The following is a 20,022-nucleotide window of genomic DNA, read 5'->3' as shown; positions in this document are numbered from 1 at the left end:
AGAAATCATAAATTATTTTTGCAATATGTATCTAAATATATGCTGCTGCTGCTAAGTCACTTCAGTCGTGTCTCACTCTGTGCGACCCCATAGACAGCAGTCCACCCAGGCTCCCCTGTCCCAGGGATTCCCCAGGCAAGAATACTGGAGTGGGTTGCTATTTCCTTCTTCAATGCATGCACACATGCTAAGTTGCTTCAGTTGTGTCTGACTTTTTGCAACCCCATGGACAACAGCCCACCAGGCTCCTCCATCCAAAGAATTCTCCAGGCAAGAATACTGGAGTGGGTTGCCATTTCCTTCTCTAAAATAGATGCTAGATTAATATTATTTGAAACATTAAAAAAAAAATCAATCTCTCAGTCATGTCCCAGCTCTTTGGGACACTGTGGACTGTAGCCTGCCAGACTTCTCTGTCCATGGGATTGTCCAGGCAAGAATACTGGAGTGGGTTGCCATTCCCTTCTTCAGCGGATCTTTCCGCACCAGGGATCAAACCCAGGTGTCTTGCATTGCAGGCAAATCTAACCGTTTGAGCCACCAGGGAAGCCCATTATTTGCAACATATGTATTAATATATAATAATTCAATAATCTAGTCAACTCACTATCCAAAATAGTATCATGTCAACAAGTTACTCATATTTTAAAAATCATCCAAGACATATTTTATGTTCTTTCCATTTCTGTACTAAGTCTGCAAAATCCAGCATAGAATTTAAACCTGCAGCCCTTCTCACTTTGGACTCATTGCTTTGGTCAGTCCGGTCTGAGACCCCAAATTCCAGTGTCTATGTAAAAATATGAAAATAAATGTGCACTATGAAAAATTATTTTCTATCAGGAAGCTACACTATTTTGAGAAAGGGATAGTTTAAAAGTTGGACGGTTTGTTCAGTTTTCTTTTTAATTTATTTGAAATTTGTTAAGGGAAAAAAAAGTTGCGGGTGCATAATTTAAGAATTTGCATGTGGACCAATTACAGAGGAATCGTGTGGCCTGGAATGTCCCCAGGTCCTTCCGTCCTGCAGACCACGATCAGTTTCGCTGATGCAGGCTTCTTAGGAGCCATGCTGACCTGCACCATCCAGTACAGGGGCCACAAGCCTTGTAGACCCAAGGAGCACCCTCAAATATGGCTAGGGTTCCTGAGGATCCGATTTAGAGATTTTATTTCCTTATTGATTTAAATTTCGATCCTTGGTTCAGCTGTTCCATAAGTTTTATGTTGGGAATCACATGGGTATGTGTATCTGTGTTTTCAGTGTACAGAATACATCTTCTGAACTATAATAGCAGTGGTCTATTTCCTTTGAGAATTCCGTTTCCTAATTAAGATGTGACGCAAGTGGAAAATACATAGACTTTGGGAATTTTAGAGATTTTGTAGGTAAAAGGAATGTCGAAGATCTCAATAATTTTTTTAAAAAAAACCAGTGTGAAGTACAGTTGAAATGATGCTATTTGGGATATGCTGGGTTAAGTTTAAATATGTTGTGAAAATTACTTTGCATTTAAACATTCTTTAATTGGATGTAAGCTCACCTCACATTCTGTTGGGCCATCCACATCGCATTTCTGTTGGAGCATCCACGTCTCCCATCAGAGCTCTCGCACCACAGACAAAAGAACCAGTGCTTGAGATCACAGGTGGTGGGTGGGTTGTGACATCCCCGTCCGAACATGGGCCCTGCTTCCACTGTTGGCCTTTGTAAAGCATTCTGTACGCCCAGGTGAGTCAGTGTGAGGATTTGTTTGGCTCACTGAGAGATGTGTTCATGCGTGGCCACCTCCCCTTACCCCTGCCGGATGTATGGGTTACTGGCCACAAAAGGCAATGCTGACGTGGAAGGGAACGAGGTCCTCAGTCTACACTGGTTTTCTGACCCCTCGGCATCTCGCGTGAGATAAAGGTGGTTGGTTCTTCCCAGTGTGCACTTAAAAAAAAAGGTCTCAGAGGTTGAATTGGGCTTCCCAGGTGGCTCTAGTGATAAAGAACCCCCCTGCCATTGCAGGAGATGCCAGTTCGATCCCTGGCTCGGGAAGATCCCTTGGAGAAGGAACTGGCAACCCGCTCCAGTATTCTTGCATTCCTGGAGAATTCCCACGGACAGAGGAGCCTTGCAGCCTGTAAGTTCAGGGGTCCCCAAGAGTCTCACAGACTGCTGTGCGCACGCTTTGAAACTCATACAGGTTCAGAGCCAGAAAGTCATAAGCTCAGGGCTGCCTCTAACTGATGCCTCCTCTGACGAAAGGGATTTTCTTCAGGCTTTATTTATGTGGTAGAACACCCTAGGGTGCCCGTGAATTAACATCGGTTCCAAAACATGCTGTGAAGCCTTAGGTTTCTGACCAGGAAATCATTAGTAGCTGTAGTTTTTAATTTCTTCACTTCCTCTTCCCTGCTGATGCATGTCTCTGTGTTATAAGAGGCCAGGAAGCAGCTTCTAACCTTTCTGCAAGGTAATTTGGCAATGACGGGGCAAGTCATTGAAGTCAGCTGAGATGTAACTTTCTGTGGCTTTGGAAGTGGGGTGATGGACCTCTCATTCCATGAAGCACTGCCTCACAGTAGGAGCCCCAAAGTTCTGTCCTCCTCTGTGTCTGGAATGGGTGCGCCAGCTCCTGCCCTCACATCGTGTCCCTGAGTAGGAGTGAGAAGGGGAGTTTCATTGCCTTTAAGAGCACAGACTAGAGATTTCGTATTTGACTTCTGCTCGTAGCTGTTGGCCAGAACTGGGTTACAAGGGAAAGCTTGTCCTTTTGAGAGGGGTGTGACCATGTGCCCACACAGAATCCAGGTGTCCTGTTCTCCAAGGGGGAGGGATGGAAGTGGATAATGGTTCAGTTCAGTTCAGTCGCTCAGTCGTGTCCGACTCTTTGCGACCCCATGAATCGCAGCACGCCACGCCTCCCTGTCCATCACCATCTCCCAGAGTTCACTCAGACTCACGTCAGTCGAGTCCATGATGCCATCCAGCCATCGCATCCTCAGTTGTCCCCTTCTCCTCCTGCCCCCAATCCCTCCCAGCATCAGAGTCTTTTCCAGTGAGTCAACTGTTCGCATGAGGTGGCCAAAGTACTGGAGTTTCAGCTTTAGCATCATTCCCTCCAAAGAAATCCCAGGGCTGATCTCCTTCAGCATGGACTGGTTGGATCTCCTTGCAGTCCAAGGGACTCTCAAGAGTCTTCTCCAGCACCACAGTTCAAAAGCATCAATTCTTCAGCGCTCAGCTTTCTTCACAGTCCAACTCTCACATCCATACATGACCACTGGAAAAACCATAGCCTTGACTAGACGGACCTTAGTCGGCAAAGTAATGTCCCTGCTTTTAAATATACTATCTAGGTTGGTCATAACTTTTCTTCCAAGGAGTAAGCGTCTTTTAATTTCATGGCTGCAATCACCACCTGCAGTGATTTTGGAGCCCCAAAAAATAAAGTCTGACACTGTTTTAATTGTTTCCCCATCTATTTCCCATGAAGTGATGGGACCGGATGCCGTGATCTTCATTTTCTGAATGTTGAGCTTTAAGCCAGCTTTTTCACTCTCCTCTTTCACTTTCATCAAGAGGCTTTTTAGCTCCTCTTCACTTTCTGCCATAAGGGTTGTGTCATCTGCATATCTGAGGTTATTGATATTTCTTCTGGCAGTCTTGATTCCAGCTTGTGTTTCTTGGATAATGGTAGTCTAGCAGATTCTACCTTCGACCCTGTCTTCACTCTAGTGGGAACAAGGCGTTGCTGAAACAACCACGTGTTCAGTGCAGAATTCTAGAGTGTGGGACGAGGACGGGTATATGGTACAGCAACGGCTCCTGCAGAGAGCTTCTGGGTTCCATCTTCTGCTCAGCTGTGTGTTTCCCTTCTTCCCCACCACTTACTCTGAGTTTTAGCCAGGTGACCAGGAACCTCTTTCTTGGTGCACCAAGTGGGAATATGATCTCCCCTGAGTTTATAGTGGTTGCATGGAGTAATAAAGATGAAAGGGCATGCCTTTGTGGCCTTCCTTGTACCTCGGTCACAGTCTAATGTGCTGTTTGTTGGGAGTTATCTTTCTACACAAAGCCTGTGTGGTTTGTAGCACAGGCTTCTGGTACACAAGTGGCTTAGGCATCTGTCTCCACGGTCCTTATGCACCGCGTAGCACTTTGCATAATATCTGCACATGAAGTTCTTGATGAACTTGTATGCCTCTTGGGTCATTTGCGTTCACCCCATCTCTCAGGTTGAACGCATTCACCTAACCAGTAAATGAATGTTTCTAGAGCACCTGCCACCTGTCTCAGGAATTCTTCCAGATGCAGAGAATCTTTCAGTGAACGAATGAGACAGAACTCGTGCATCCTGGTGGGTAACAGTATGTGTTGGGCATGACACATTGGGTGTTGTTATTTAGTCTTGTCTGACTCTTTTTTGCCACCCCATGGACAGTAGCCCACCAGGCTCCTCTGTCTTGTGATTTCCCAGGCAAGAATACTGCTGCTGCTGCTGCTAAGTCACTGCAGTCTTGTCCGACTCTGTGCGACCCCATAGACGGCAGCCCAACAGGCTCCTCCATCCATGGGATTTTCCAGGCAAGAGTACTGCAGTGGGTTGCCATTTCCTTCTCCAGAGGGATCTTCCCAACCCAAGGTTTCAACCCTGCTTTGGCAGGCGGATTCTTTCCCACTGAGCCACCTGGGAAGCCTGCGTTTGGTGCTTTGGTGTCAAACATGTGTGCGTGTGAAATCACTTTGATATTTGCAGCATACATTGCGCTTCATAATGTTTAAATATCGGCAGTATTTACTAGAGAGCAGATTCTAACAAACATACACATCCCCACCCACTGAAAAGAAATAGAGTAGAAATGTTGAGTATTCATTGCATGTTTTTTTAAATGTGAATATGGTGTGTTTGGATTATTTGTTCATAATTTTTCAGCCATGTAAATAGAAAATGAAAGTTCATTTAACTTCTTTCTATGTTTTCAACAAATATGTAAACTATTATCTCCCTTTATATTAATATAATAGTACTTGAGTTGCGGGAAAAAAACAAAACCACAGCACTCTTGAGTGGACCTTTGCCAATCAGAAAGATTGTAAGGAAAAATTGATTCCTCCTGGGTTTTTGTTTTTTGTTTGTTTTTTTTAAATAGAAATTAGCACACATGATTTTCCCTGAGCATGGTCTCTTTTAAGCTACTGAGAAATTTTTGGTCATGCAGGCTGAATGGAGTGGATAGTGGTTTAGAGGAGAATTGAACTGATTAATAAGAAGCCCCTGATTTTGTTTTAATCACATATTCTGACACAGTAAGGAAAATTCACACTGTGTTTTCTTAACAGTGGTAGTGCTATTAAAATGTATGCAGATGGAACGCGTTTATGTATTACTGGGCCTTTCATGCAGTTTTGCTTTCCAGGGCTCTTGGTAAATCATTACAATTATTTTTATCCAGGGTATCGGTTCTCAACGCTCCTCTTGACCTGACACCGTGAATTTTCTGTTCCGCGAAAATCGTATTGTTGAATGGAGGCTTGTGCCCTGTAGAAATTAAGAAGAGATAAATGCAGAGAGAGCTAGCTGTGTGAGGCCCTCTGTGTGTGGTGATGGATTTCCTTGCGTTTAGGGTGGACTTTTACCTCCCTTGTGTGGACAGAGGAGCAGAGCCATTTATCACGAGTGCTTTAATGTGGACTTCATCTGTGTGACCCCATTTTTGACTCATTGAGCCTTTAAAATCCGGTAGGAATAATGCAATGCGGCGGGGCGGGGGTGGAAGACAGCACAGATAAGCTACAAGACACCATATTTTTAAAAAATTATTATTATTATTTGACTGACCTGGGACTGAATATGCTGGATGTGCGAGGTCTGGGAGATGCAGCTTTTCGTGGTAGACGCTCTGATCAGACAGCGTTCATGATGGCTGGGGTGCGGCATTTGAAATAGATGCCTTGTGAATTCTTAGCCTGTTGATGCCCAAATGACCATTGTGGTCTTCCAATTCTCGCCTGCCCGCTCCGTCCTTTCCACAAAGCTTTGCCCTGATCATAGACCTGGGTTCTCTGCTCAAAACAGGACCACATACAGAATGTCTTCTCCCTGGAGCAGAAGGTTAGCTTCTTTGCCTTCTAGAAGCTTCAGAGCATCCTTCCGTTTTGGCCTGCTGGGTTTTTTTTTCCCCCCATCTGGATGAAGCTGATGCTGTAAATGTTTGGAGTAAAAGATGGTACATCGATGGTGGAATTATCTGACCTAGAATTAGTCAAGTTGACTGGTGTTATCTCCAGTGTTTTTAAGTCTGTTAAGTTTGGGGAGAAGGTAGAAATTTCCCATTGAGAATTAACCTGTGGAGACTGAAGGAGAGCTATCTTTGTGAGATAGTAGCTTCCGAAGAGAGGCATGTTGATCTCCCTGGTGGTCCAGTGGCTGAGAGTCGCTGCTCCGAATGCAGGCGGACCCGGGTTCAGTCCCTGGTGAGGGAGCTAGGTACCACACGCCACCACTGAATTCAGATGCCACAGTGAAAGTTCTCGTGAGCGGCAACAAAAGACCTATGTGCCCTGAGACTTGGTGCAAACAAAGAAGCAAGAATAAAAATAAATATTAAAAAAAAAAAAGGTGTCAAAGGTGTCTGAATTGCCAGTTCATAACGACTTATTCCCAGCAGCTGTCCATTAGGATGTGAAGACTCTTTGAATGCTGGAAAGACAGAAGGAAGACTGAGTTATTACAAAAATGAAAGTATCTTATGGACAGTCTAGAAACAATGGGGTGAGGATAAAAAGGTACAACTTGTATAAACTGTGAAAACTGGCTGGCTCCAGGAAGAGGAGATAAATTCCCCGGGTACATAAGGGGATAGAATGGGTTTCTGAACCTTGGTGCCTTTGACATTTGGAGTTGAAGACTCTTGAGAGTCCCTTTCACTGCACGGAAATCTAAAACCAGTCCATCCTAAAGGAAATCAGTCCTGAATGTTCATTGGAAGGATGGAAGGACTGATGCTGAAGCTGAAACTCCAATCCTTTGGCCACCTGATGCGAAGAACTGACTCACTGGAAAAGACCCTGATGCTGGGAAAGATTGAAGGCAGGAGGAGAAGGGGACAACAGAGGATGAGATGGTTGGATGGCATCACCAACTCGATGGACATGAGTTTGAGTAAACTCCGGGAGTTGTTGATGGACGGGGAGGCCTAGCATGCTGCAGTCTGTGGGGTCGCAAAGAGTCTGACACGGCTGAGCGACTGAACTGAACTGGATTTCGGGGGAAGCCTCTCAGGAGTCTTCTCCAGTACCACAGTTCGCAGGCATCAGTTCTTTGACGCTCTGCTTTGTTTGCGGTCCGGCTCTCAGACACGACTGGGCAACTGAACAGCGACACCAATTTTTGATGGTAGGAGCTGTTCTCTGCGTTGTGGGGTGTGGAACAGCATCCTGGGTCTCTATGCAGTAGTGTACAGGAACTCTCCCAACAGCTCAAGCAACCAAACATGTCTCCACGTATTGGCGGATATCCCCCGACCCTGAGTGCTTGGCAGCATCACCCCCAGTGAGAGCTACCACAATTGCATTGGGGGGAGGCGGGGCTTCTGAAATGAAAAAACCATCAGAGGGTACTAATGTAAGTTCTTTTTTAAAAATGTTTTCAGGTTAATCCCTTGCAGCCTTTTTTAATTGTAAATACATTTTTTAAGGAGGCTATGTTACATTGGCTAGTACTTTAATATGAATAGTAATTGCAAAGTCATTCTATATATATTGAGTGAATTAGAGCTGGATTAGTTACATCATAGGGACTTAAATCTTTGAGGATAAATTCAAATCCCTATGTCAAACACAACTGATAATTTTAAATGAAAAACCTTTTATAAATATATTTGAACAGACATAATCTTATAATAAATCATACACTTTCAAGGTGACAAGTCAAAATGCAGGGTTAAGTAAGTCAGAAGGAGAAAAACAAATATTGTATACTAATGGCTTTCCCGGTGGCTCAGCTGGTAAAGAATCCGCCTGCAATGCGGGAGACCCCGGTTCAGTTCCTGGAACTGGAAGACCTCCTGGAGAAGGGATAAGCTACCCCCTCCAGGATTCTTGGGCTTCCGTGGTAGCTCAGCTGGTAAAAAATCTGCCTGCAATGTGGGAGACACTGGTTCGATTGCTGGGTCTGGAAGACCTCCTGGAGAAGAGATAGGCTACCCACTCCAGGATTCCTCTGTTTGAGTCTTGGTTGTCTTGAAAGTGAAAGCCGCTCAGTCGTGTCCGACTCTTTGCAACCCCGTGGACTGTACAGTCCATGGAATTCTCCAGGCCAGAATACCGGAGTGGGTAGCCTTTCCCTTCTCCAGGGGATCTTCCCAACCTGGGGATGGATCCCAGGTGTCCCGCATTGCAGGGGGATTCTTTACCAGCTGAGCCACCAGGGAAGCCCAGGAATCCTGGAGTGTGTAGCCTTTCCCTTCTCCAGGGGATCTTGCCAATCCAGGGATCGAACCAGGGTCTTCTGCCTTGCAGGCGGATTCTTTACCAGCTGAGCCCTCAGGGAAGCCCCTCGTGGTTGTCTTTCCCACATGTGATTCCACAGCCTCTGTTAAAATGATTGCCACTCACCCTGTCTGCAGAGCATCAACTCTGCTTTAGCAAAACTCCGGTCAGTGGCTGTGTGTGTAGTCATGCTTCCTCAAGTGAAATATGTCAGGGACGTGTGTCATTACAGCAGCAGGTGCAGCTGAGCAAAGCGGGACCGGCTTTGGGAGCAGGCGTATCCAGAGGTACGGGGAGGAAAGACGCGGATGGTTGTGAACACTACCTTCCCGGCTGTGTTCGTCCATCCCTGTGCGTCGGGCATCCCGCTTTAAGGTTCTTCGGTGGAGAAGGTGCAGATCATGGGTAAGGACCTGTCAACAGCCTGGACGGGCTGGTGTCCCTTTCCTGAGCTGTGCTCGTGGAAATCCATGCCCAGCTGGTGGTAGCAGGCTCAGCCCCTGGGAGTGGCTGAATCCTTTACGAGATCCTTTTGCCATTCATATTTTTAAATGTTAGCCCTGCCAGCGAAGAGCAGACCCTGCTAATTATGTATGTGTGTACGTGTGTGTTGGGGGCAGGACTTGCCCGATTGTCTGTCTCATGTAATGTCGATGATGTACCTTGTATGTAGGTGATGTGGAGGTGTCATGCCATCTGCTCAGTCAGCTATGCATTTAGAAGGATATGATTCCAGGCAGCTTCCACACACACTATCTGTTTGTCTTTAACGCTTGGTATAAAAGCCCAGCGAGGCCTGAAAGCTGCCCCTGAGTCATGAAGGAGGAAAGTGCCATCTTCACTGGAGTTTGGGTCTTCAGCACTCATATTTGGTTTTTCTTTGTCTTTTTAACATGGGCCTTTTTCTTCCCCCTCTCTCTCTTTTTTTAAAAAAAATATTTTTAATTGGAGGATAATCACTTTACAATATTGTGTTGGTTTTTTGCAAGACACCAGCATGAATGAGCCACAGGTATGTGTGTGACCCTTCCCGGTTGAACCTACCTCTCACCTCACAGCCTATCTAGGTGGGTTTGACCTCCCTGCGTCATATAGCAAATTCCCAGTGCCGCTTTTAACTTCACATGCGGTACTGTATATGTTGCAATGATCCTCTCTCCAGTTTTCGCTCCTTCCCCTCCCCCGACTGTGTTGACAAGTCTGTTCTCTGCGCCTGCGTCTCCGTTGCTGCCCTGCGAATAGGTTCATCAGCCCTCTCTTTCTGGATTCCGTATATATGTGCTAATATATAGTGTTTGTCTTTCTGTTTCTCACTTCACTCTGTATAATAGGCCCCAGGTTCATCCACCTCGTTAGACTGACTCGAACGCGTTCTTTCTCATAGCTGAGTAATATTCCGTTGTGTGCGTGTACCGCGGCTTCTTTATCCATTCATCTGCCGGTGGGCACCTAAGTTGCTTCCACATCCTGGCTTTTGTGATCAGTGCTGCAGTGACCACTGGGGTACGTGTCTCTTTCGGTTCCAGTTTTCTCAGGGTATATGCCCTGTGGTGGGATTGTTGGGTCAGATGGTAGTTTTCTTGCTCCGTTTTTAAGGATTCTCCACTCTGTTCTCCATAGTGACTGCGTCAGTTTGCATTTCCACCAACAGCGCAAGAGGGTTCCCTTTTCTGCACACTGCCTCCAACACTTATTGTCGGTAGGTTTCTTAATGGTGGCCATTCTGACTGGTGTCAGGGATAGCTCATTGTTTTGACTTGCATTTCTCTAATAATGAGTCTGTTGTGTATCTTTTCATGTGTTTATTAGCCATCTGTATGTCTGTTTTGGAGATACGTGGGTCTTCTGCCCACTTTTTGGTTGGTTGGTTTGTTTTTCTGCTGTTGAGCTGTATGAGCTGCTTGTATGTTTTGAATATTAATCCGTCAGTTGTTTCATTTGCTATTATTTTCTCCCATTCTGAGGGCTGACTTTTCACCTTGTCGATTGTTTGTGCAAGAGCTTTTAAGTTTAAACAGGTCCCATTTGCTTCTTTTTGCTTTTATTTCCATTACTCTAGAGGGTGCGTCATAGAGGATCTTGCTATGATTTATGTCATCGAGTGTTCTGCCTATGTTTTCCTCTAGGAGTTTTATAGTTTCTGGTCTTACATTTAGGTCTTTAATCCGTTTTGAGTTTATTTTTGTGTTTGGTGTTAGCAGGTGTTCCGGTTGCAGTCTTTCACATGTAGCTGTCCAGTTTTCCCAGCACCAACTATTACGAGGCTGTCTTTTCTCCCTTCTGTAATTCTTGCCTCCTTTGTCAAAGATAAGGCGCCCATAGGTGCTTTGGTGTATCTCTGGGCGTTCTATCTTATTCCCTTGGTCTACATTTTTGTTTTTGTGCCAGTACCATACTGTCTTGATGACCGTAGCTGTCTGTTTTCAGACTGTAAAGTCTGAAGTTAGGAAGGTTGATTTCTCTAGCCCCCTTCTCCTTTCTCAAGATTGCTTTGGTTATTCAGGGTCTTTGAGTTCCATGCTAATGCTGTCACTTCAGTCGTGTCCAACTCTGTGCAACCCCATAGGTGTCAGTCCACCAGGCTCCCCCGTCCCTGGGATTCTTCAGGCAGGAACACTGGAGTGGGTTGCCATTTCCATCTCCAGTGCAGGAAAGTGAAAAGTGAAAGTGAAGTCACTTAGTCGTGTCCGACTCCTCACTACCCCATTGACTGCAGCCTACCAGGTTCCTCCGTCCATGGGATTTTCCAGGCAAGAATACTGGAGTGGCGTGCCATTGCCTTCTCCCTACACATTGTGGAATTTTTTGTTCTGCTTCTGTGGAAGATACCATTGGTTATTGATAGGGATAGCACTGGATCTGGTAGCTTACTTCGGTGGAGCATAGTTACTTTCATAGTATTGATGCTTCCCAACCAAGAACATGGTATGTCTCTCCATATTTGTGTCATCTTGGATTTCTTTTATCCAGGTCTTACAGTGTTCTGCATGCAGGCCTTTTGTCTCTTTGGGGAGCTTTATTCTGAGGTATCTTATTCTTTCTGTTGCAGTGATAAAGGGGATTATGTCCTTAACTTCTCTATTTGATTCTTCATATGTGGACCATTTCTTAAAGTCCTTACTGATTTTGTTCCAATACTGTTTCTGCTTCGTGTTCTTGTGTTTTGCCCCTCCCCACCCCCCCACTAAGGCATATGGGATCTTAACTCCCTGACCAGAGATCGAACCTATTACCCCCTGCTTTGGAAGTCGAAGTCTTAGCCGCTGGACCGCCCAGGATGTCCCTTTTGTGTTGTGTTCTGAATTTTAAGTTCATGCTTGCATGTCGTAGGCTGTGTATCATGTGTGTTTGTTGCGTCTGGTGTGAAACTCAGTTTTGTGGCTGGAGGGAGAGCTCTGAGCTCAGCGATATGGTGGTCCAGAGGCCATGTCCTGCCGGAGCCTGCCTGCTGCCTGGAGGACAGGCAGTACCCAGATGGCACAAGATGCTTTGATGGTGACTCATGTTGTTAAGAAGGAGTGGGACCGTGTAGCTGAAGGCCTCGGACCAGGAGGGCTTCTATGTTGGAGCTTTTAGAAGGGGAGACTGGTGAGCCGCCATCTGAAGGATGGCTCCAGGAAGAGCAGGGAAAAGATGGTTCCAGAGAAAGGGCAGCCTGCGGCGCTGAGCTCTGGAAACCCCAGGGACAAAAAGGAGGCCAGGCCAGTTTGGTGGGGGCCCGAGACCGACCAGGAGATGAGGTTGAGAGCTGTGTGCGGGGCCCACCCGACGGCTCCGTGCAGGATACGATGGTCATGGTGGTGCGTTTGAAGTTAAGAGCCTCCGGACTTTTCCCACCACAGTGACAGGTGGCTGGCTGCTGCTGGGGGTCAGAACTGGAGTGGTCCTAGTGGGTCCCGGGATGAAGGCAGTCTTGCTTTTCCACTAGCACAGCCCAGTGGATCTGAGAAGGAAAGGCGCAGACTTGGGCGGTCTTGGGCAACGGGCCCCAGCGGATGTGTGGATATCCTGGTTGGAGGAGCCACGGGTCTGGTCCGTGTCCCCCTGAGTGGGAGGCAGGTGTCATTTTTAGCTGTGAAGGTGGGCTGGAGTGGGGGGGCGTGTTGGTGTGGGTGGTGGGGGCGTGCAGGGTGGACATGACACGCTATGTTTGAGATGCCACAGGAACTGCTATGTGCACGCGTCGTTGGGGCCGGTCCTGGGCTGAGTGTGCAGCAGCGAGGCCTGGGACCTGAGACCTGTATCTGGGATTTGAAGCGGGCAGGGGTGCTGCGTGAGTTCACAGGGTGGCTGGACGCAGCATAGTGAAAGTGAAGTCACTCAGTCGTGTCCAACTCTTTGCGACCCCATGGACTATAGCGTACCAGGCTCCTCCATCCATGGGATTTTCCAGGCAAGAATACTGGAGTGGGTTGCCATTGCCTTCTCCAGGATGCAGCATAGTCCTGTCCTAAAAGGCGGTCGATTTGCAGTCCGGTGAAGGAGAAAGTTAGTGGTAAACGAACCTGCCTGGCAATGCAGGAGATGGAAGAGACATCGGTTCAATCGCTGGGTCAGGAAGATCCCCTGGAGGAGGGCACAGCAACCCAACTCCAGTTCTTGCCTGGAGAATCTCAGGGACGGAGGAGCCTGGTGGGCTTACAGTCCGTGGGGTCACACAGAGTCGGACACCACTGAAGCGCCTTAGCATGCATGCGCTGGGAGAAAACCGAATGACGGAAAGAGGCCTTTGGGGATTCTCTGGCCGTCCAGTGGCTGGGACTAGGCGTGCTCACTCCCTGGGCCCTGAATTTCATACCTGCTCAGGGAGCTAAGATCCTGCCAGGCAAGAGGCGAGGCCAATTAAAAACAAAAATGCCTGTTGGAAACTTAAGGTGCCTGAAAGTTTTCCAAAGTCATTTGATAACCCCCTGTGTATTTTCATTCAGTGATAAAGTGAAAGTCGCTCAGTCGTGTCTGACTCTTTGCAACCCCTTGGACTATAGAGTCCATGGAATTCTCCAGGCCGGAATACTGGACTGGGTAGCCTTTCCCTTCTCCAGGGGATCTTCCCAACCCGGGGATCAAACCCATGCCTCCTGCACTGGCAGGCAGATCTTTACCACTGAGGCACCTGGGAAGCCCCAAGCTTGCAGGAGATCAGAGTTTAGTGAACCAGCCATCGGGAGAGTTTTTGACAGAAAAATGTATTAATCTCCTTTTATTCTTATGAACTCTTCTTTTAAAGAAGGGAAATAGCTTCCACCAAGAATTATGCTTAAATCCGCCACCCTCACCCCCAGTTTTTCCCCTCACTTTGCAGCTTTCATCTTAGGTAGGACAAAACAACCCCCCTAAATTGATAAGCTGCTGTTTTTGTTCCTGGATTCTAGAGTTTTTACTAACAACCACAAGTATGGTCCTGAGAATCACGCCACAGCATCAGGTGTTTGTTTTTTTGAATGACTTTTATGACGAACCTTGATTTAGCAAGAACATCAATCTCATTTCCCAACCACAAAAATGAATACAAATTCAGTTAGCCAAAATGTGTCATTCTGCTTCCGTGAAGATAAATTCTCCAAGGACAGAAGCTGGCTTAACAATTTCTAGGTTTGACCAACGTTCAGAAATTCCAGAAATTACCCAGATTTTGAGACTGTTTTCTAGGGAATGCCTCCACTGCAGTGGCAAGTATCTTAAAATGTCATCTGTGACTTTGAAGATAACCGAGGACAGCTTCTTTTCACAGTGAAGGATTTGGCTCTGGCTTATGGAAAAAGCTGGAGAAGGCAACGGCAACCCACTCCAGTGTTCTTGGCCTGGAAAATCCCAGGGACGGGGGACCCTGGTGGGCTGCCGTCTATGGGGTGGCATAGAGTTGGACAGGACTAAAGCAACTTAGCAGTAGCAGTAGCAGCAGTATGGAAAAAGCAGATATTCTTGACTTTTCTTCAGAGTAAACTGGCTAATCCACATTTTAGCTGTCACAAACATTTTGACCTAAGTTTGTAACTAGCCGCTGGGTCTTTGGAGGAAATACATTTGCACTGAAGGTTCATTTTCTTTGAGATCTCTTTTGTTATGGTAAAGTATATACGTTACATAAAAGTTATCCTTTTCAACCACTTTTAGGTACACGGTATACTGTGCTGTGTAGTGTTAAGTACATTCACCATCCACCTGCAGAGCTTTTCCATCTTTCCAGATTTAAACTCTTAAACTTAACTCTCCTCTCCATTCGCCCCTCTCCTGGCAAGACCATTCTATTTTCTGTCTCTATTTTTAACTACTCTAGGTACTTCCCATAAGTGGGATCATACATTATTTCTCCTTTTGTGTCTCACTTATTTCAATTAGCATAGTGTCTTCAGATGGACAAGGTAATGACAACCCACTCCCGGTACTCTTGACTGGAAAATTCCATGGACATTGGAGCCTGGTGGGCTACAGTCCATTGCTTCAGTTAAGTCACTCAGTCATGTCCAGCTCTCTGTGACCCCATGGACTGCAGCACACCAGGCCTCCCTGTCTATCACCAACTCCCGGAGCTTGCTCAAACTCATGTCCATCGAGTCAGTGATGCCATCCAACCATCTCATCCTCTATTGTCCCCTTCTCCTCCCGCCTTCCATCTTTGCCAACATCAGGATCTTTTCCATTAAGTAAGTTCTTTGCATCAAGTGGCCAAAGTATTGGAGTTTCAGCTTCAGCATCAGTCCTTCCAATGTATATTCCGGACTGATTTCCTTTATGATACACACTTCCATGGCGTCTCGCAAAGAGTTGGACACAACTTAGCAACTAAACAATGTCTTTGAGGTTTGCCCATGTTGTAGGATGTCTCAGAATTTCATTCTGTTTTTAAGCTGAATAGCATTGCACTGTATGAATAAACAACACTTTTTTATTTTATTCATCCATCAGTGGACATGTGGGTTGTTTCTGTTATTTGCCGATTGTGAATATTGTTACTTAGAACATTGGGGTGCAAATATCTGTTCGGGTTCCTGCTTTCCATTCTTTTGGTTTTACACCTAAAAGTGGAATTGCTGGATCATATGGTCACTGTGTGTTGAATGTTTTGATGAATCATCATAGTGCTTTCCTGGAGGTTCATTTTTCAGGAATCTTTGCAAGCTACGATAGCAATGGAATCTAACCATGCCTCATCTTATCTAAGACAGCTTTAGCAGAGTAGCCTGCAGGCCAAATTTAACCCTTTGTCTACTTTTGTACATTAAATACGCTAAGGATGGTTTCTACATTTTCTCTTTTTTTTTGCCAACCCAATACTTAGTTACCTAGACAGCATATTAAAAAGCAGAGACATTACTTTGCCAGCAAAGGTCCATCTAGTCAAGGCTATGGTTTTTCCAGTGGTCATGTATGGATGTGAGAGTTAGACTATAAAGAAAGCTGAACAGCAAAGAATTGATGCTTTTGAACTGTGGTGTTGGAGAAGACTCTTGAGAGTCCCTTGGACGGCAAGGAGATCCAACCAGTCCATCCTAAAGGAGATCAGTCCTGAGTGTTCATGGGAAGGACTGACGCTTAAGCTGAAACTCCAATACTTTGGCCACCTGATGTGAAGAACTGGCTCAATTGAAAAGACCCTTATGCTGGGAAAGATTGAGGGCAGGAGGAGAAGGAGACGACTGAGGATGAAATGGTTGGATGGCATCACTGACTCAATGGACATGGGTCTGGGTGAACTCTGGGAGTTGGTGATGGACAGGGAGGCCTGGCGTGCTGCGGTTCACGGGGTTGCAGAGTTGGACACAGCTGAGTGACTGAACTGAACTTAAACTGATTTATTCATTCATTCATTTAGCTGCTCTGGGTCTTAGTTTCGGCAGAGGCAATCATTCCTTGAGGTATGTAGGATCTAGTTTACTTGACCAGGGATCCAAGCTGGGACCTCTGCCTTGGGAGCATGGAGTCTTAACCACTGAACCACCAGGTTTGTTTTTTTTTTTTTTTTTTAAACCACTTAAAAATGTAAAAACCAGGGACTTCCCTGGTGGTCCAGTGGCTAAGACTCCAGTCTCCCAATGCAGCGGCCCTGGGTTCAGTCCTGCTGAGGGGGCTAGATCCCACATGCTGCTAAGAGTTTGCATACCGCAACTAGTCATAGGTAAATAATCTGAACATAAACAAAGCGAGTGTTTTTTTAAAAAAATGAAGCCAAGGAGAATGACAAGCTATAACGCATGAAAATTCCATCAGTTTCGTTATACACAATTAAGTTTCCTTGGGACGCAGCTGCACCCACTGAGGTCCGTATCATCTGCCTCTTTCACACGACAGTGGTGAAATTGCACGGTTGCAGCTCTCTGTGGCTCATGGCGTGAAACGTATTTAGTCTCTGGACCTTTAAGAACAATGTTACCAACCTCTAATCGAATCGAACTCGTTAAGATCCCAGAAGTCAGATGAGCATATTCACACTTGTCGAGTGCTTGGCCTGTGTACAGGGGCTTTTTCCGGGTGTCTGTCGGTGCATCGAGTGTCTCCTTAATGAATCACGCTGTTCTGAACCCTTTTGCTGTCACTGTTTCACATTTGAGTCTCAAAAAAAAAAAGCCCCGGGAACCCTAAAATAACTCATGATTCTTTGAGGACAGATAACCTGTGACTTGCAACAGTCAGTCATAATTCTCACTGGGCAACTTTAACAACCTTGTGAGTTCTGTCTTTACAAGCCCCTGGTTCTTTCTTTTCCCCGGACGCTTCCTTTGGTTTTACCTGTATCTGTGTCTCCTGGACTGCGGTTCTTAAGATCCCAAATAGAGATTTTTATTCTTTATGGGGAAAACAAAAGCCCCCAGGAGACTTCCTTCAGTAGGAGATTTGTTGTTGTTCAGATCAGTCATATCTGACTCTTTGCAACCCCATGGACTACAGCATACCAGGCCTCCCTGTCCATCACCAAGCCAGAGCTTGCTCAAACTCATGTCCATCGAGTCGGTGATGCCATCCAACCATCTCATCCTCTGTCGTCCCCTTCTCCTCCCGCCTTCAATCTTTCCCAGCATCAGGGTCTTTTCCAATGAATCAGTTCTTCACATCAGGTGGTGAACGGATTGGAGTTTCAGCTCCTGCATGAGTCCTTCCAGTGAATATTGAGTGTTTAGCATTGACTGGTTTGATCGCCTTTAAGTCCAAGTGACTCTCAGGAGTCTTCTCCAACACCACAGTTCAAAAGCATCACTTCTTAGACACTCAGTCTTCTTTATGGTCCAACTCTCACATCTGTACGTAACTACTGAAAAGCCACAGCTTTGACTATACTGACCTTTGTCAGCGGGAGAAGCACAGTGTAAAGTCCCCAGTTAAACCTGAGAGTCACCCGTTTCAGACACATTAACTTTCTACTCTGGCTTCCAGACTCTGCATTCTTTTCTTTGTAAGGGGCCGTCTCTTCTCTACTTATTTAAGTAAATCTCTGTGTAATGGAGGATCCAAATTGAGAAAGATAACTCAAAGTTCACTTTAGTTTTCTCATATACTTTTTGGAGGAACAAGGCTTCTGTCCTACCAAAAGACACTTTTATTTTTAATCTGTGGCATTTCTATAAAACCATGTAAATGTCATACGTGAAAGTGCAGGGCGTTTCAGCATTTTTTTGCAGAGAGGGTTTCTGTGTGTTTAGGGCTGCATGTGGCTTGTGAATAGTTTGCACAAGCAGGAAATCTGACACAGCACCAGTTCCCTCTTACCAATGACATCTTCCCAGTACCATTTCAGGGTCACACTTTGTTCTGTTTACTGTGCTGTCAGAAATCGCATCCCCAGAACAGCTTAATATACCTTCCAAACGATAGTACAGACGTGCCAAGTCACTTCAGTTGCGTCCGACTCTTTGCCACCCCACGGACTGTTGCCCACCTGGCTCCGCTGTCCATGGGATTTCCCCGGGAAGAGTACTGGAGTGGTGGTCGCTTCCTCCTCCAAGGGATCTTCCGCCTCTTATGTTTCCATCAGCAGGTGGGTTCTTTACTGCTAGCGCCACCCCTGGGAAGCCCTATACTACACACTCGAGTATACTTAGGCATTTAACACATTCCATAATTCATGAGGGTGATCTCAGGACCCCAGAGAAATTTGAACAGGCTCAAAGGAAATCAGAGTAAGCTTAAACTAGGATATTCACCTAAATCCTAGTTTTCCTTTATACTTGCTGTTTATAGGACATAGAGCATTTGCGTTTTACTGTGTTTGCAGTCATTAGGCCGCCCTGGTGGCTCAGACGGTGGAGAATCGGCCTGTAATACAGGAGACCCAAGTTCCATCCCTGGGTCGGGAAGATCCCCTGGAGAAGGGAGTGGCCACACACTCCAGTATCCTTGCCTGGAGAATCCCACGGACAGAGGAGCCTGGTGGGCTCCAGTCCATGGCGTCGCAAAGAGTCGGACACGCCTGAGTGACTGAACTGAACTGAATTGACTGCTTACTAGAGTGGGAAAGGGGGGTCAGTAAAAGAATGCTAGGCAGATAAAATCATTCGATGGGTGTAGCATGAAGATGCTGCTAGAGCCGAGAATTGCAGCATCTATACTCTGTCTAACTTGATTGGTTTCTTTCCTTCTTCTGACCCTGTTCTTTTCGTTTCTCAGACACATTTGCTCATTTCAAAGTTCAGTCGTTTGAAAACCAAGCAGTTAGTTTCCGTTTAAGAAAAAACCAGAGATAACTGTGATTATGTTCCAGTGGAAACAAAAACATCATTCTCTTACACTTTCACTTACGTGACTCTCTTAATCCCGTTAGAGAAACTTCTGACTTTTATTCCTTTGTGGGAGTTACTGGTGAAAATGTAGGTTTATCTTGGCTTTTAGATAGATATATGTATATCAAGATGGTTAAATATATTAATATATAATTAATGTAATTATATTTTTATAGAATTATATTTAATTATATATTCAATATATCAATATATTTATACATTATTTACAGATTTATATATTATGTTTATATATCATTTATTATTGTTATTTATAATATAGTTTATTAATATAATCATCTTGGTTTTTATTTTTTCTTGGCTTTTAGATATATATATATCAAGATGGTCAAATATATTAATATATAATTATATCAGCAATATGTTAATATAATTATTAATAAAATTATATATAATATATAATTATATTTAATTATATATTCAATATATTAATATATTAATACATTATAGATTTATATATTATATTTATACATAATTTATTTATAATATAATTTTTATATATTAATATATTTAATCATCTTGGTTTTTATTTTTTCTTTTAAAATGGAAACAAATGATGAACAGAACAGAGGGAACACAGCATCATTCCAGTAACCGCTCCACAGCTGTTAGCATGCTGCAGTTAACTATCATTCTGTATAGGCCTACACATCCGGCTTTATGTGTCTGCATCTGTGAATTTCAGCAGCATAACTGTTAAGCACTCCATGCTCCTTTACTGGCCCAGAGAGGTTACGTTCCTCACCGGGGACGCACAGCCCTAGCGAAGGAGTCTGGGATTTAGCTGAGGTCACGCCAGGACCACACTGC

The 20,022-nt window shown here is 45.2% G+C and overlaps 1 protein-coding gene across 5 annotated transcripts in view; it reads left to right on the top strand.

The window, feature by feature from the left end:
* The window catches only part of TBL1X (transducin beta like 1 X-linked), a 250,968-nt gene that overhangs the window by 140,651 nt on the left and 90,295 nt on the right, over positions 1–20,022 (top strand). Inside the window, exon 2 of one of the 5 annotated variants that reach the window (XM_068961983.1) lies at positions 2,015–2,129. The exons of the other annotated variants lie outside the window; for them this stretch is intronic. The gene's annotated coding sequence lies outside the window, so the exon portion shown is untranslated. The remainder of the gene's footprint in view (positions 1–2,014; positions 2,130–20,022) is intronic. 5 annotated transcript variants of the gene reach the window in all.

The sequence above is a fragment of the Capricornis sumatraensis genome, chromosome X, assembly GCF_032405125.1.
Source record: "Capricornis sumatraensis isolate serow.1 chromosome X, serow.2, whole genome shotgun sequence".
In the NCBI taxonomy this organism is placed as follows: Eukaryota; Metazoa; Chordata; class Mammalia; order Artiodactyla; family Bovidae; genus Capricornis; species Capricornis sumatraensis.
This window is presented reverse-complemented; position numbering and strand designations above follow the sequence as displayed.